The following is a 12,118-nucleotide window of genomic DNA, read 5'->3' as shown; positions in this document are numbered from 1 at the left end:
TACCATCGGTTGAAGCTATAATGCTGTTGCTGCTCTAGTGCAAAATCCCCAGCAACGTGGTTAGTGGAAATGATAGGCAACAATTCTCAATTTGTGAAGGGTTGCTATTAAATTATGGAGTTCAGCCTATAGAATATATTGGAGCCAGAGCTACTTTTCAAACTACTGGATGCAGCTTCTGCTCTGGCTCCATTTGAATTACACATAGAGCCCCAGCGCTGGTGAAAATGCACGGCTCCTTGCTCGAGCTCAGACTCCAAATCACTTGTTTTTAGTTGAACCAATATTAGTTCTCTTGTGTGACTCACTTAGAGATGCACACGCTCGAATACGGACTTGGTTTCAAATTGACAGCAGCTATCTTCCTCGGAAGACCACTACATTCCAAATGTTGCTAAAGGATTTTCACGAGTGGCCTATTTCACACTAGCTATCTATGTGTAGAATATCAAGATCTCTCGCCATCATGTGTCATTGGTTCTTACCCCGTTGTGAAATTTCTGGCATGCATTCTTTTACTGTTGCACTTTCCAATCCCGACCTTGGTTCCAATACCACCTCTATTGTAACTACGTGGAATTTTGTTCCAGTTTTTTACAATTGTTCTAATCAGATAAAACTTTCAGATGGGAGCATGAAACTGTGCTGCTTGATGCTGACGGATCATTATCTGGAACTGCTGACTCGTTCATAACTCCATACAACCCCACTCTTCCTCCAACCTGCTCCGAGCTTCGAGGATTTGATGTTGGAAGCCATCCAGGTATTTTTTGATTTGGAAATATTTGTTTCACTATACTATTTTATATTATCTCTATATTTGTAGAAGACACCAATGCCGTTATCATTTAATTATTATCATAGAGATAAAAATTACGGAGTTGTTTTCATTTATCTATCTCGGCAAATTCAGACAAAATGTTGTTTGGTTATCCACTTGTTACCGTTTGCTGTTTCTACTATATTACAACATCGACCATTTATTCTTTCGCCATTATTGCATGACTACGGCAAATTAGTCTACTTCCTGCACTTTAAAATTTGGTTCGATATATTACCGACATTTGCTACTGATGAGAGTCAATCGAAAAGCTTTTAGTGATAAATTAGTGATAATATGAATTTAATTATTTTGTGCGATTCTTAAGTTCTACAAGCTCCGTGTGTTTGAAATAGCTAGTATTAGCTTCGTAAGGAATATTTTGAAAAAAAGGTACAGCGACTATTTATAATTCAAAAAGAATACAAAAAAAAAGTTACAATGTGTTTCATTCTTTCATTTTGAAGACTGCAGCTACCGCAATTCCAATGGTTGCCACATTCACTTTATTTTGATTTTTGGAAATATCTATACCAGTGACTCTTAAGCGTTGCCCTAAAAGCTGCATGCGTCTCCAAGCTATCCTTCTTGTGGCTTGCATTGAACGCTGAAAATCCCCCAAAGAATAATAATATACTAAACAGCAGTCATAGACAGTTTTATTTTGTTTCTTTAAATACTTCTTGTCAACTTATGTATATCAATCCTAAAATAATGGATATTAATTATGTCTGTACCGCACACAGCCGCTACTGAAAAATGGGAAGTGAATTCCTGCAGACTACCGTGCTAGCGTCTAACTTGAAAACATGAACGAATACCCGTCACATAACAGGATATATCTTGTGTCTACAAGTGATAACCTGTCAGATTGTTTTGGTGAAGAGCCCAGGCCCATTCATACTCACAAACATCAAAATTAATCAATTCGCACTTGCCATTTGCGTCCATCAATGCTAAAATAACCAATACAGATGAATAAATATCGCAATCGGTTATCTTATGATTAGATTAGAATAACTTGAGTGTTTCAATTGGCCCAACACCAAAAAGGTTAGCAACCACTGGTATATACAGTCGAATCCGTTTGAATCGGACACCAAATAACCTGGGCTGCCGCCTTATTTGGCGAAAATGCTTGAAACAAAATAAAAAAATGGCACGTATAAACTCCATTCAATTCGGACAATTCTCAGCTTAATTCAGATGCATTTATAATTGCTGTTAATGCAAAAACATATTCACAATTGTTGTTGTTAGCTTATGACGCAATAAACAGTACTTTGTTTTAACACAAGATGAGTGATGATGGTGAAACAAAGACGGTCTGTGTGGCAACGATCAACGATGAACTCGTATAAGGTCGTGCCAGCTTCATAGTCGTCCAATTGCGTCCAATTTATAGAACAGAATGATAGGCTACAGAAAATACCGTTTCAGCCCCTACTGCATGACTTGCTACTGTATAAGAAGAATCATTGTACCATTTTAACCTTGAATGTGTGTGCTACAAAATATTACAGTTTCCAGTATTTGTTGAATCGTTTGGTATGAAATACTGTACTAGACAATTGACATGAAGTATAAATCTTGAGTGTTTCATGTGATCAATGCCAATTATCTTAGTAGAGCGCAGCTACAATTGATTTATTATGCAACAGTACAGTATTTTTAATGTGATGTCTGCCTTTACACATGACCATGAACTAAAAACTTGATTTACCATCTAATTCGGGCCAAAGTGAGCGAAACCAAAGTATACAAATTAAACACAGTGAACTGTATCTACTTCACACCAAGATGCCAATGTCTCTATTGCTATTGCAAGGTCTCTTGTCTTTATTGCTAATTCACCAGTCGCCTACATTCAATTCAGTTGCTTATTTTCTTGTTGGACTAGATAAATTTCTGAAAATTGAAAGTTCTGTCTAATTGATCTGTTTGAAAACCTTTACTTGACTATTTTGTTCTCTATTTTAGGAGCAAAATGTGAAGGTGGTGTAAGACTTCACCGCGTCTCATGGAATAATGTTTCACCATCACATCTTGATGAGAGAAATGTGATCTTGAGTAATAAATATGGCAATACGTCGCTAAGATATAGGTATGTGCAAGATATACCAAAACCTAATAAAATGAAGAATATTCCTGGCCCAATCTTGTTTATATCTTGGTCTAACATTATCCAGACAGAGGCTATGCAACCCTTAAGCAGCCTCCGCATTTTTAACAGAACTGAACGCTTAACTCACAACAATGGATGGATGGGAACGATGTTAGATGGTGAAATTTACAAATGGTCTTTTGAAGGACACAACAACACTAACATTTCTTATGATGCATTCTTCTATGACTTCCAGGTTTGAACTTGAATAACAGCTTCATAATTAATGCTGCTATAAAGTTTGTGTTTGGATTGTCACAACAACATCTTGACAATATCGATAGGGATGAAGCTGAAAATTAGTGTTTGGCGCTGCATCTAACCAACAAAAAGCTGTCACCAAATCACTAGGCCTACTCGAATATTTTCCAAAACTTACATTCGTAGTCCACCACTTTTCAATCCTATTACCAACTATTACTTATAGTTATCACAATGAATACCATCCCACGGTGTTTTCAACCTGATTTTGACCTATTGAACATACAACACAGAATTTCGTTAATCTTGCGAAATACCAAACATTCTATATCTATATTGAACAAAACATATGAACAAGAGAGCATTACATTACATTTTTCCTGTGCAAGATATCGACTTGTGACCATCAGTATCGGTCAGTAGCTGCATGTATTGTGCCAGGGACTCTCATAAATTATGAACATGACTGATTTGGATATTGTATTATGAATGGTAGTAAACAAATTTGGATTTATTTTCTGACAAGGAATTTTCTAAAATTTGAAGTTACGCATTGAAGTTTAGAGCCTATCTTCGGTTTAACAATACTAGTTGCAGACAAAGTCAGGTTTTGGATTACGATTGGGAAATTATGATGAGTAGGGCGATTTTTTTTACCTAAAAAATAGAAGATTTTGTTCTAAAAAATTAATATTTTGCCATTTTTTATCTTAAAAATATTAATTTTGACCAAATTTGACCTACATGCAAATTAGGCGTTTTCCCACATTATGGTTAGAATTGTACTACTTCATTTCTGGTTGGAACTGCATGTCCTTACAAAGTAGTTTGACCTGAAAAAAACTTTTTTCCTCAAAAACTGACAAATTTTTACATGAAAACTTGATTTTAACGAAATCTGGCCCTATAAGGAATTCCAGTAGTTACATTACTCATTATGGTAGAAATATTTAAAAATGTTCAAAAATATTTGTAGTACAACGAAATATATTTCCCTACATACTCGGATAGAAAGTGTCCTTACTAAGTTGTTGTTGTTGTTTTTGTTTATTAAACAAAAAAACTGGCGCTTATCGCCTGACGGCCTTTTGCACCACAGTCATTGAGCATAGTACACAGATAAGGGAGTTAACACGAAATAATGATCAATAGCACAATGATGTAGAATCAATCAAGTGAGATAAGGTGATTCCAAAAATTGATTCACTCACGAACATTACAGAAATAAATTACAGACTATACGTTTATAAATAGCGGTTGCACGATAACACAAATTCAACGACATACGGGACTATACGAGAATCAGTGAGCAAATCATCAATACAGAAATTCACTTTTAATTGAACACATTTATCAATAAGAAATGAACGATGAAAGTCATATTTAGGGCAACTAATTAAGAAATGATCCACAGTTTCGGGGTAGCGGCAGTAACAACACGCAGGAGAGTCTACCATTCCAAGTTTGAACAAATGGCCATTTAATCGACAATGACCTGATTGCAATCGAAGGATTATACTATCATAAAGGCGATTACCATAACCAGGGGAAGGATGTAGAACAGAACTGTTGAAGGACTTGTAACGTAGGCCGTTTTCGGAGCTCTGGTATTCTTGATCCCACAATGCCATGCAGTGGCGACGGATTATGTGCCGGGCTTCTTGTTCGGAGAGCGTCGGCATATCTTCGGACATTGACGGAGTGGTGGAGACATTCTTTGCCAATCTGTCAGCTTCTTCATTGCCGTGAATGCCCACATGGCCGGGAATCCAAAGGAATGATACGTTGACGTCGAGTTCCCTCAATCGAGACAGGGAGAATAAAATATCATAAACCAGCTTATGGCGAGGATACATGTTGAAGTTACGAATGCAAGCCAGGGCACTCGAACAATCTGACATGATCAGATATTCGGTTGACGAGTTGCGATTTCGTGTAATCCAACTCAGCGCTAGGTCGATCGCTATCATTTCAGTCGAGAAGACAGAGTGCTCGGCTGAACAAGCCTGGGCAACTGAAACGTCAAGTGAAGGGATGCAAAACGCCGCTCCCCCTCCAACAAGCGATTTAGATCCGTCCGTGTATATTAGCGTGTGTGCATCGTAGTTATCGGCAACGTGACTTAAACAAGTCTGGTTATAGGCCTCAATGACGCCAAGTAAAGCATTCTCCGAGAGGAGAGATAAATCAACACGTGGTTGAGGTAACAACCACGGAGGAGACGAGGGAAGCCGGTACCTGTCCAATATGAAGCCATTGAATAGCGGTGATTTAGTATAGGTGTTGAATGTCTGAAAGCTTGGATTTGTGAGACAGTAAATGTCATGCCAGGAATCTTCAATAATTTGGCTGATGAACGAGTTTCTCGGGTCCTGGTTCATCAGGTGGCACCGGTAATTCATTGAAATGAACTTGTGCCGCAGATGCAGAGGCATTCCCGACATTCGGCTTGAATCACGCAAATCGGGGTGCTGCGCATGGCATTTGTACAGATCCGTAAAGCTTTACTCTGGATAACCTGGATCTTCTTCAGATGCGTGACCGGTGCAAAAAAGTACGCCGGCATTCCGTACTCCATGATGGAGCGAGCGAGGGAACGGTAGACACACAGGAGACTCTTCTTACTGGCTCCCCAACTTGTCCCAGTTAGAGCTCTCAACAAATTCAATCTTTTACTACATTTAGAGGAAATGTATTCGATATGTGCTTTGTAGGATAGTCTCTTATCAAAAACGACGCCGAGATATTTGAATGTTTCCACGAACGGTATATTCGAACCATCCAGTTGGAGAGCAAGAGGAGGTATTTTTCTTTTTCGTGTAAATAACATTGCGACGGTTTTGGATTTGGACAAGAGCATACCCCACTTGTCACACCATTCTTGAATGGAGTCCAGAGAGCGCTGCATGGACAGAAGTAGGTCTGGGATGGAGAGACCGCAATCCCAAAGTAAGAGGTCGTCGGCGAATAGGGCATGGGAGGTGTTTACCAACAGGGGAAGATCGGCCATCATGATTGCAAAGAGCAGAGGGCTGATGACACTGCCCTGTGGCAGGCCATTTTTTAAAAAATGAACGTTGGAGAGAGAACCACCAACTCGAACTTGAAAAGATCGGTGTGACAGAAAATTATTTATCCAATTCAACGTTTGGCCCTTTATTCCAAGCTCTGTTAGTTTGAACAAAAGACCGTTGCGCCATACCATATCATACGCGGATTGGATGTCCAAAAAGACTGCAATCACGGAATACCGATTGTTGACCGCTTTGTACACGGTATCATGAAGTTGCATGATGTTATCCATGGTGCTACGCCCATGACGAAATCCGGACTGAGCGGCGTTGAGAAGGGAGTTAGATTCCAAGTACCATCTCAAGCGCCTCGTTACCATCACCTCCATTACTTTACATAGGTGACTAGTCAGCGAAATGGGACGATAGGATTTAGCCGCAGCTGGGTCTTTCTCACCTTTCAATATGGGGACAACAACAGAGTGTTTCCAGGTGTCGGGAAGAAGGCCATTACTCCAAGAAGAGTTGATCAAACGGAGGATATATGTTAGAGACTTGTCAGACAAGTGCTTTAACATGGGGTAAGCGATATCGTCCAAGCCCGGGCTGGTGTTTCCTCGCGACGAAATGGCTGATTTCAGTTCGGCCATGGAAAAAGGATCGTTAATGATATCATTGTTAGGCGCTGAGAGACTGGTGATTCGGGAGGATATTTGATTCTCAACCGCTTCCTTCCTTGTTCGGAATGCTGACGTGTAATTGCTATCACTGCTAACCGACGAAAAGTGCAAGGCTAGAGCGTCAGCCTTCGACCTGTCGTCACTACCGGTAACGACGCCACCAATAGTGATCGGAGGTATGATATTGTAGGAACGAACACCAGAAAAGGAGCGAACTACCTTCCAAACTTTGGAGTAATTACTGGAATCATTTAGAGAAGAACAGAAGTTTTCCCAACTTGCCCTTTTAGAAGAAAGAATCATTTTCCGGCATTCCGACCGCAAGCGTTTATATCGGGTTACATCATTCATGCAGAAGGTCCGTTTCATTTTTAGGAAAGCAGCTCTCTTGCGTCTTGCGGCTCTATCGCAAGACGCATTCCACCATGGCACAGAAGGTTTTCGGTTCGAGAAATGAGATTTTGGAATTGACGAATGCGCCGCGTCCAGTGCGCATTCTGAGAAAGTCTTGTTCAAAAAGTTTACATCTTCATAGCCCGAAGATTCTAAGCTCCTATCGATTTTTCTTTCAAAGGCCGCCCAATCTGCTCTGCGAAAATTCCACGAGTTTTTCCTGTTTGTTTCATTTGAAAACGTTTCTTTGAAAGTAGTTATCACAATAAAATGGTCGCTTCCCAGTAAACGATCCGTGACGTCGGTTCGGCACTTCGAGGATACGTCGGCTGACGCGATGGATAAATCTAGTAGCGAGTATCGGTTTATGGCGTTAGAGGCAATATTAAGATGGGTTGGCGAGCTGCTATTCAACACCACCAATCCATTTTGGTCGAAAGCGTCAAATAGGAGGCGGCCCCGTCGGTTATTTCGTTGCCCCCAGGAAAGATGGTGGGCATTAAAATCCCCGAAGATTATTGCACGACGTGACAGCGATTCAAGGAAAACAAAAGCGCTATCTTCTGAAATTGCGGTAGGGCTCATATAGACGTTGCAGATGCGTAGGTGACAGATGGATATACATAACACTTCAATGCAAGATGGGGTGTCAAGTTGGATCTCAGTCGCGTGGAGAGATTCCCGCACGAAAATGGCCAGACCACCGGAATGAAGCGAGTTGTCTTTACGAAAGACCCGAAAACCCGTCAGCTTGGGGGAATACTTATCGATGAGATGAGTCTCTTGAAGCAATATCACATCAGGGGTATTTGGTAGGTTATTGATATATTGTTTAAGCTCGGGTAGTTTACGATAAATACCTCTACAATTCCATTGGATGAAACGAAGAGCTTGATTAGACATTTACTTTAGGAGCAGGAGCCGAAAAACCATGCTTAAGGCATGCTCTGGAAACGATTTCAAGCGCATTGCATTGACCTGATTTGACAGCCTCCATCGTATATTCAACGATTCCAACAAGTAGGGAAAGTAACTGCGAAAGATCTGGGGTGGATGTTTGACACGAAGACATAGGGGTATTCTCTTCCAATTCGGTAGGCCTATGGCTAGCAGCATCGCTAACAGTATTTTCTTTCGATTTGGTCTGACTGAAATGTCGCAAATCCCCGTCATTGGGAGCAGGAGCGGAAATGGTATGTTTGCTAAGGATCGAACTGATTTTGGTGCGACGAGGTCGTGGTTGTCGAAAATATGTAGAGTCGTTAGCAAGGACTTCACTAAAAGTCCTGTCCTTCACTAAAAGTCCTGTCCATATGAGAAGTAGGCAAAGAGGTAGCAACTGTGGCAGAGTTCAACACGACCTTCGCTTCGGAATAACTGATTTTTGTACGTTCTTTGATAATTTGCAGTTTAGCTTCGGTTTTATATACGCTACAACCGCCATATGCGGCACTGTGAGGTTTTTTGCAGTTGATGCAAAATTTTTCCTTCGTGCACGAGGCATGTTCGTGGTCAGAACTACCACATTTACTACAAGTTGCTTTTCCTCTACACGATTCTTTGGAGTGGCCGTACCTATTGCAGCGATAGCATCTCAAAGGGGGAGGATTATAAGGCCTAGTCCAGAACCGAAGGTAAGAGAAATTGACACTCTCAGGTACCTTTTCACAGCGGAAGTAGAGGAGAACGGCGGAACAGGAGTCGTAACCTTTGTCGACTTTCCTCTTAAGGCGTTTTACGGCTGATACTCCAACACCGCTAAGGTTGTCGAGTAGTTCTGACTCCTTGATATCTAGGGGCACGCCAGAAATGACAGCTCTGCTAGCAAATGATTTTTCGGGGTACAGAGAGGTTTTTACGTTAATTTTAGAGCCGGAAACTTTGTCTGTCAAACAGTCAGACTGGAGGAGAGCTTGAACCTGTTTCGGACTAGTGCATGTGATTAGAAGGTCTCCTGACCGAAGAGGACGAGGTCCCTCATATTCGCCGATCAATGAATAGAGTGCCCTATGCACTACTGTAGGATGGAGGCGCTTCAACGAAAGGCCTTCACCTGATACCACGACTCTCATTTGGCTACTATGTTGTTGACCTGCTCCATCCTGAGGTTGCTCGCTCAATTCCGGTTCCTGGGTGCTAAGAGGTTGCTTCGTAGGCTGACTAGCATAATCCTTAGCGGAGACTTTCGCTAAAGAAGCACGAGCATCGCTATCACTATCACTATTGACCACGTCCGTAGAAACACACGACAGTTTGCGTTTGCCAGAGGAAGAGACTTCCATCCGATACTGGCGTTGTAGATCACTAATTATTATAGAGCGCTTGTCTATCTCAGACTACTCAGCTAGGAAGCGCAGCAAGAGGTCCGCACGCGACGACGTCTCAAGCCGAATACCGTCCTTACTAAGTAGCTTGCCAAGAACGGAGAAAGAACGTTCAATAGTAGCAGTTGTTGGCTGACAACACTGAACTTGTGCCTGCACTGCTGGTGACAAACCGTGTTGCTTCATTCTGGCAATGGTGTTTACATCACAATTTTTCATAAGCGCTTCTTGATATAAGAACAATACAGTGCCCACGCAGTCTTGCTTTAGTTGAGATATTGCTGTACGCTGAGCCTAACACCATATTAACCTATTTGTTTCATTTGGATGTTTATGATTCACAATGAGCAGACAATGGGCCGACTACAAAGTCCTATGAAGTAAGCTACAAGCTGCGACATGTCAAATGATAAGTTCACCGACATCGCAAAATATTTGATACAAACAAAATGCAGGTTGCAAAAAAGTATTAACTTCGTAAATTCGGACATTTTTTACCCAACGCTGCAATTTTGACCTAATTTTCACTTTTCTTGGCATGTCAAAAAAAGATTGCCCCAGTGATGAGTAATAATATACGATGGAAGTTAAGAGAGAACGGTATATTCCTGATAACACTTGAGGGAGTTGGATATTTCAGTCTAGGATTGTGCTAAGTGCGCGTGCAAAACTTTTAGGCCACTGCATTTCTGAGCCAAAAGACACAAAAAGAACTTGATAACATGGAAAGCATGGTGATATGGTCAACATGTGACTACGCGAAGTGAGCTGCCATAAAGATCATTGGCGATAAAACTGTGCCCCAAAATTGTCGTCGCATGTTGACCAAAACCTTCGATATTGATATGTGCAGGCACAAAAATGGCCAGCATGGAATGGTCTTCTCCTTGCAAATTCCGAATGCAGCCCGCAGAAGAAAATTATGCTACCCCTGAAGAAATGTGAACTTGGGATTACATATACGTCCCATGAAAGGAGTTTCCCTTTATCCAATATTTTGGGTAGCAGCAATCATTACCTGATTTCACGACATGACAACACCCATGTTTAAACAAAGTAATTACTAACAATAGTCAGCATGAACGGAGAGAACCGCATCAATAGTCTTATCCACATAACATGAACATGGCCCTAAGATGTATATTTGCCCTAAAATGCCCGATATCTTCTAGCAGGACACCACCTCCATCAGCTTCATCGACAAATCTGATGTGTGCTGTGTGACGATCAACAGTTTTTAGTCATATATGCAAGTACCAATATTGTTGACAAATTTGATTTATAAAATCCAAACAATATTCAAGCTACTTGAACAGTAATGTACACTGGTTTTTCAAAACATGAATCAAAGGAGCCATATGTGACTCGCAAGCCTGAAGTTCCTGACCTAGGGCCTATACCATGTTGACGAGTATCGGAAGCCTGACACCTGAATGAAAAAACGATTTCAGTTTGCTCATTAATGATCAATTTACAATTACCTGTATTCAGTGATATATTGTATGATGATTCGCAGGATTTGAAAAGCGAACACGAAACGCATCAAAGCCCATAGACGCAGCATCTCAGTAGCGTAAAGCACAAAGAGCTGAGCTCATGGCACACTAAAAACGTTGTTGCAGTGGTGTAACATTGAAATTGGTTTATAATAATGATTTTTAATTATCATGCTGTAAATATGTGAACTCAACTTTCTCTAACAATATGTATCCATGTTTGGATTCTGAAATGAAACATAGATGTTGTTGATTATCTTTAATATAGCTTCCAAAAGCTGAACACTCAATATTTGTTTATAATGTAACACTGCGTCAGACTGATAAGTATCACCTGATTTGTCATGTTCTCAGGAGGGTGACTGCATCATTGTTGGTCATGAATTTGACAGAAAGCCGGACAATATTAATGTGGCTGGCAATGATCCGAAATATGCTCAAAGTGAAATGGTTACATGTTCAAATAATTCTAATGGGGATTACTTCTTTGATCAAGGATCACTTACTCTATACTACGTTGGTGAGTTGAGATAATTTGTATCCATATTATGTCCAATGCAACTGCGTGATTTTAAAATTTGTGTTTGATAGTTTCATATCGGTGGTGGAAAAATCCGCAACGTTGGTCCAGTTCCTCTCCATACGTAGGAGGAAGGCACATCGGAGTGCTATTCAAAGTCTCATTTTGCTTATATAAAGTAAGGGCTGTATATATTTCCTTTACTAGTGTTGAGATTATGTAACAACAAATTTGGTGTCAATTGCCTCAATGAGACGGTTTATCTCCAGGAATGTAGTGATTCTTCGTGAAAGCAAACTTAAAAAGTATTGTAGCTATGCGTATAGGAGCTGACTGACAGTTATTATTTTTCATGTAAAATATTAACGTATGATCAACTATTTTTTGTCGTAACTTCTATTTGTTCAATCCGACGCTCCTTCCGTTTCTCATTAGGTGGATCTGTGCAATTAACTCTCGAATTATGCTTGACATTAGGATGAACATGAAATCATGTTCTATCCAATTTC

General features: G+C 40.5%; 1 protein-coding gene across 1 annotated transcript in view; it reads left to right on the top strand.

The window, feature by feature from the left end:
* LOC145455616 (fibrocystin-L-like) overlaps nt 1-755 on the top strand; it is a 44,644-nt gene extending 43,889 nt beyond the window's left edge. Inside the window, exon 7 of the mRNA XM_080333600.1 lies at nt 627-755. The gene's annotated coding sequence lies outside the window, so the exon portion shown is untranslated. The remainder of the gene's footprint in view (nt 1-626) is intronic.
* The last annotated feature ends 11,363 nt before the right edge of the window (nt 756-12,118 follow it).

Source organism: Botryllus schlosseri, chromosome 14 (genome assembly GCF_051294905.1).
Source record: "Botryllus schlosseri isolate E-star chromosome 14, Bs_hap1, whole genome shotgun sequence".
Taxonomy (NCBI): Eukaryota; Metazoa; Chordata; class Ascidiacea; order Stolidobranchia; family Styelidae; genus Botryllus; species Botryllus schlosseri.
Note: the sequence above shows the minus strand (reverse complement) of the source record. Positions and strands in the feature narration are given on the sequence as shown.